Source organism: Mus caroli, unplaced genomic scaffold (assembly GCF_978045245.1).
Source record: "Mus caroli unplaced genomic scaffold, Mus_caroli_1 scaffold_22, whole genome shotgun sequence".
In the NCBI taxonomy this organism is placed as follows: domain Eukaryota; kingdom Metazoa; phylum Chordata; class Mammalia; order Rodentia; family Muridae; genus Mus; species Mus caroli.
Window position 1 is genome coordinate 12,639,309 of NW_028227277.1, and position 6,772 is coordinate 12,646,080.

Here is a 6,772-nt window from a genome sequence, read left to right on the forward strand (position 1 = left end):
AATGAAATCACTTAAAGCATAAATTAAAATCGAAACCCTAAAATACAGTAACATCATTAAAAAAAGAAAACAAAACAAAACAAAACAGAACAAAAAAAAAAAATTAGAAGCCTGAAAAACAAGAAAATCTAAATCACTATACTAAAGACTCTACAAAACTTTTGAAATACTCTAGAAATCTGAAAAGAATACACAATAAGCCAAAATATGCCTAAGATATCTATTTATTTATTTATTTATTTATTTATTTATTTATTTATTTATTTATTTATTTATTTATGATTACTAATTTATTTAATAAATTCTGTATTTCTCTTTCTCTCTTTCTCTCTTTCTCTCTTTCTCTCTTTCTCTCTCTCTCCCTTTCTTTCTTTCTTTCTTTCTTTCTTTCTTTCTTTCTTTCTTTCTTTCTTTCTTTCTTTCTTTCTTTCTGTTTCCTACTTCCTTCCTAACTTTATCTCTTCGTCTCTCTTTTTCTTTATTTTTTGTCTTTATTTATTTTTTCTATCATTTTTCTCTCTCTACCCTCTTTCCTTCATTCTTTCTTTCCTTCCTTCATCTTTCCTTCAATCCTTCCTTCCTTCCTTATTTCCTCCCTTCCTCTCAATCTCTCTCTTTCATTCTTTTTCTTTATTTCTTTGTTTCTAACTGTATTACTTTCTCTCTATCTATTAACAGATATAAATAAATCGAAATAATCCCATGTATCCTATCTGATCACCCTGGACAAGGCTGATGTCAATTAAAGCTTTAATTAAAAACCAAACCTTAAATACACTAAAATCATTTAAAGAAAACACTAAAAATACAATAGAATCCTGAAAATCAAGAAACTCTAAATCACTTTTCTAAAAACTCTACAAAACCTTTTAAAATACCATAGAAATCTAAAAAGAATACACGTGGAGCCGAAATTTGCCTAAAATATTTATTTGTTTATTTGTTTATCTATTTATCTATTCATTTATTTATTTGTATGTTTGTTTTTTTTTAATTTTTTTTATATTTTATAAATTCTGTCTTTCTCCCTATGTTTCCATCTCTGAATCTTTCTCCTTTTCTCTTTCTTTCTTTCTTTCTTTCTTTCTTTCTTTCTTTCTTTCTTTCTTTCTTTCTTTCTCTCTCTCTCTTTCTTTCTATCTTTCTTTCTTTCTATTTCTTCCATCGTTCCTTTCCTTCTTTCTCTTTCCCTTCCTTCCTTCCTTCCTTCCTTCCATCCTTCCTTCCTTCCTTCCTTCCTTCCTTCCTTCCTTCCTTCCTTCCGTTCTTCCTTTCTTCCTACCTTTCTACCTCTATCTCTCTCTCTTTCTTTTTTCTTTTTCTTTCCTTGTTTGTTTTTTCTTTCTAAGTTTCTATCTCTCTCTCTCACTCTCAGTCTCTCTCAGTCTCTCTCACTCTCTATTTCTCTCTCTGACTCTCTCTCCCTCTGTTTATTAATTTTTTTGAGTTGTTTATATTGGGTTTTTCTTTGTATCTCTTACTGTTTTCCAGCTTTGTGAAATCATTAAAGTTCATTAAAAAAAAAAAAAAAGAAAACACTAAAAATAAAATAGAAGCCTAAAAAACAAGAAACTCTAATACACTTTTCTAAAACTCTACAAATCCTTTTATAATACCATAGAAATCTAAAATGAATACACATAAAGCTGAAAAATCCCTAAAACGTTTATTCATTCATTTATTTATTTATTTTTAATTAATTTTGTATATTTCATAAATTCTGTCTTTCTCCATATGTTTCCATCTCTGAATCGTTCCCTCTTTCTCCCTTTCCCTCTCTTATTTTTCTTTCTTTCTTTCTTTCTTTCTTTCTTTCTTTCTTTCTTTCTTTCTTTCTTTCTTTCTTTCTTTCTTTCTTTCTGTTTCCTCCTTTCTTCCAAACTTTATCTCTCTGTCTCTCTTTTTCTTTATGTTTTGCCTTTATTTGTTTTTTCTTCTTTTTTTATCTATCAATTTCTCACTCTCCCCTCCTTCCTTCCTTCTTTCCTTCCTTCCTCTCACACTCTCTCACTCTCACTCTTTCAATCTTTTTCTTTATTTCTTTCTTTCTTTCAATATTACTTTCTCTGTATCTCTTAACAGATATAAATATATGGAAATAATCCCATGAATCTGATCTGAACCACAGGACTACAGATTAGTGTCACATCCTTTATATAGGAGTATAGACTGAACATAATAATTTGTTTCTATTGAGCAAAATAAAACAAAATGATTGGGTTGCAAAACACTGGGAATTCCACTCCCTTTGGCTGTTACTGAGGCCTTCTTACTTGCTCAGCTCTATGAAATGAACTTTCATGTTGTGATGGTTTGTACATGCTCATCTTAGGAGTGGCACTATTAGAAGTAGGTGTGGTCTTTTTGGATTAGCTGTGTCACTGTGGATGTTCTGATCTGAACACCCAATTCTGACGTCAATTAAAGCTTAAATTAAAAACCCAAACTTAAATACACTAAAATCTTTAAAAGAAAAAAAATAAAGAAAACACTAAAAATACAATAGAAGCCTGTAAATCAGAATGTGTCCCCTCATAAGTTGGGTCGACCCAATGAATGGCCACACATCCATATGCATTTAAGCGGCAATAATTCAACTTATTGGGCTTTCAAACAAACATAAGTATGAAGTAGATGGGGTTGAATTGATGAGTACATATGGGTATTGGTAAATACTGGGAAATGAAAAGTAGATGTGATCATCCTTCATTGTATTCCTATATGAAATTATCAAAAATAAAGAAAAAACATTAAAAATGAGTTGTTTGTTTCTAAACACACTAAGTACATAAAGATCATTTTTAATACTTATAAATATGAATTTCTGCCCTTTCCAATTTATAACCCCTATGACAATCCTGAGTGCACTATTTACTTATTCTCATGCATTAAATTATTCTTAAATTTAGTGACATAAGCTCATAATTGCTGTCATGTCCCAAAGCAAGTAGACCAAATCTCTGAGTTCAAGTTTCTGAGTATTCTACTTTTGGCCTTCACAGAGCCTATTGTTAATCTAATATTTTAATTATAAAGATCCTTCTTTTTGATAGCCCTTTCATGGTAGCCTCTGACTTTTTACAAATTGTTAGGCTGTCTCACTAATTACACACTGACTTGTTGCTTCTGCCTGTTTTCTGTGTGTCAGACTTGCCACAGAACATGATAAAACGTGGGTCTTTCTTAGACTTTCACTTCTATGAACAGATAACATGACCAAGGTCCTTAATTTAGTTGGAGCTGCTTACAGTTTCAGAGACTTAGTACATTACATCAAGAAGTGAGCATGACAATGTTTGGGCAGTCATGGTTTAGGAGGAGCTGAGAGTTCTACAACTTCATCTGAAGGCTGCTTGCAGAATATTGACTTACAGGCCTCTAGTATAAGGGTCTTAAAGCCTACACCCACAGTGACACAGCTAATCCAAAAAGACCACACCTACTTCTAATAGTGCCACTCCCTGAGATGAGCATGTACAAACCATCACAACATGAAAGTTCATTTCATAGAGCTGAGCAAGTAAGAAGGCCTCAGTAACAGCCAAAGGGAGTGGAATTCCCAGTGTTTTGCAACCCAATTATTTTGTTTTATTTTGTTCATTAGAAACAAATTATTATGTTCAGTCTATACTCCTATATAAAGGATGTGTCATTAATATGTAGTCCTGTGGTCACTGGGACTTATACATGAACCTGTGTATTATATTTAGTAATCATCTTTAATTAAAAAGTATATGCTTATGTTAATTATATTTAATAGATATTTTTGAGCACTGTTAAAAACATCATTTGAACTTAGTCACATAACCACTAAACTAATTAAAAATATATGATATTAATACAATTTGCTTAAACATTACCTGATTCAGATGCTTAGATAAAAAGCTTGGAGCACAGATCCCAAACACATAGTCTAATCCTCTACATATCATCCAATTCTTGGCAACAACAAGTAAACCACAAATGTCCCACCCAAGTTTTGCAACCCATATGCTTGGGACACTGGCAATTAGTGGTTCCTAGATCCTTAGCACACATCCCAAACTTCCTTTGTCATCCTTTAGCTCTGAGTACTGACAGATAAGGAGTCACCAGACCCTGACACTGGGCCTGAATTCCCCAAGATCCAGGTGTGGACCAAGCCACAATGCACAAATGATTGGTTCCCTGTTTCAAATTGCACTCTAAAACTAACTCCAGATGTGGAAGTCAAAGCACAGAAAGAAAGAAAAGAAGAGCAGAAAGATACTATACCTCTCATAAAAGTTACAAACCACATCATAATGCCCCCAGTGAAAATAACCTTGAAAACCTACCAGAAACATTTTAAATAAATAGTAAATCATGTTCAGATGACAAGAATATATTCCAGGATAATAAAAGGAGTTGATTACTTAGTATTTACCTTTGAAATGTGTTCAACCCAAGTTATAAAGCCTTTAGAGGGGGACCATGGAAGACAAAGTGTTGTAACACTTTTAGGTAGTAAACTGATTATTTTCAAGTACAACATTGACAGTTTATGGAAAATGTTTTTAAAGCTTATGATCCATGCAGGATTGGAGATATTTAAACTCTCCAGTATTTTATAGGTATAATAATTTCAATAAAAATAGGAAGAGATGAGGTAACACTTCATTTTCTACATATGAAAGTCAAAGAATATTCTAGGACTTTCTAAAGAAACATGACCCTGGAAATGATAGATGTGACTATCTAGTTCACTTTCATTAAAATAAGGATTACAGAAAATAAATGATCAATCTATTTTTAAATTACCACTATTAGTCTCATATACTTTATGTTAAAATTGCATAGTACATTAAATGGCTATTCAATGAATGTTAGTTTTTATGCTAATTCTTGATAAAACTTACAATAAACATATTATATAACATACTGGGATTCTTGATAATATTAATAATATTTATATGTTCTAAAACCTAAATTTATAACATTGTATTTGCTTAAAAGTACCACGTTTATTAACATCATAAATGGAAATAAAGTTATGTTAAGATTAATTTGCATCTATACAATTTAACTATGCTCAAAATTCATCTAATTGAATAATAGCATTTTTCGAAAATTATACTCTTATTTTAAATAAGATACTTTTAACTTAGAATACAAAATCAATAATATTTTTTGAAAAACAACAGAAATACTTGTTTTGTAATATAACTAGAGAAATACTTTTTAAAAAACTCGTTCAAATAGACTAATATTATACAAGCAATACAATCTTCAAAACTTGTTAGAAGAAAAATTATATAGGTGTTTAAGTATTTCAGCATGTATTTTGAAAATGGTTTATGGCTTCTCTTGTAAAGTTTATAAAAACTGTAATTGAAATTGTGTAATAAATTTACTTGTCTATTGATCTAGCCAGACACTACTTCACTATAAAAAATCTTCTTTACATTCAGAACCAGCCTTGAGCAGCCAGGATAGGAGAATATTGTGGCCAGTCATGTTCTGAATACATGCGAGGAGCCTTATTTGTGCATTGTAATCCTCCTGAGAATTACCCAGATACTCCATTTGATTCTACACCAGGAAAGTATAAGATAATGGAAGCAGTAATAAAAAATTACCCAGATGGGCATAAAGCAGTTCTGCTGCCTGTCCTGGATCTACCACAAAGGCAGAATAGAAGGTTTTTCCTCTCTGCTTTGAAAAGTGTGGCAGAAGTTTTAGAACTACCTCTAATGAGAGTATGCAAAGTAAAAACTTTTTATACAATGTATAATCAAAAGCCAGTTTCATGTATGTACTAGTATCTTTGCATGCTTGAGATTCTGAGAGACTGGAGACCCTTCAGAGAATGCTTAGAACAAAAGGTAGATGCACTACACCTGAAAAACTATTCACTGTTATGGAAGGTGAATACTTCAGGATGTGTAAATGCACCAATGATTCAAATAAATGACAACTTCTATGAGGATCTAACAACCAAGGTTATTGAAGATAATACTAATGAACTCAGAACTGGGAAAGTTCCAAAGCCTGGGCCAAGAAGTGTCTGGTTCTATTTTGAGCCAGCTGGAGGCCTTCCTTCTTTGACTGAACCACCCAAACAACCTAGCATTGCTGTAGAAGAAAGACTTTAACTTATATTCACTGTAGAGATGTCACTGGAGAAATAAAATATGAAATTATTTACATTTTTTTTTAAAAATCCTCTTTATTTTCCCAGTACTTCCAGTTATGCATTTTGCTTGGTGAATTCTTTTCCTTTAATAATTGGTTTTCATGATCTGCTATGATAGAGTATTATCACCAATTGGTGCTTTAAAAGGAACAGTAGTGAAAGCCATTACACAGGGTCAGAGCATTAGTGATTCACTGATAGACTATAACAGAAAGACCCTGATGGCAGATAAAAATATACAGCTTTTATTTCATGTTATTATTAAGAGCCACTGAATTTAAAATGGGAAAAAAGTCAGCCACATATTACTCATTATAGCTCAAATAAATTAAAGTGTTAATTTTATATTTCTCTAATCACATATTCATTCAATATTGTTCTCATTTGCTGCCTTCCAAGACTGGCATTTATAATTTGACTATTCATCAGAAATATGTAAGGCTTTTACAAGAAAAAAATCCTTTTTCATTGTAAATGAATCTATAAGATAATAATACCTAGTTTCCTGAAACACTTAGACTATAAAGAAAAATTTTTAGATGGTAAAACTTATAAAATTATGTATTAAATTGAAATGAGAATATGGAACATTGCACAAGGGCATCTTCCTGCAGTAGC

The 6,772-nt window shown here is 31.4% G+C and overlaps 1 pseudogene; it reads left to right on the top strand.

The window, feature by feature from the left end:
* The first annotated feature begins 5,486 nt into the window (after nucleotides 1–5,486).
* LOC147000066 (NADH dehydrogenase [ubiquinone] flavoprotein 2, mitochondrial pseudogene) lies at nucleotides 5,487–6,113 on the top strand (annotated as a pseudogene).
* The last annotated feature ends 659 nt before the right edge of the window (nucleotides 6,114–6,772 follow it).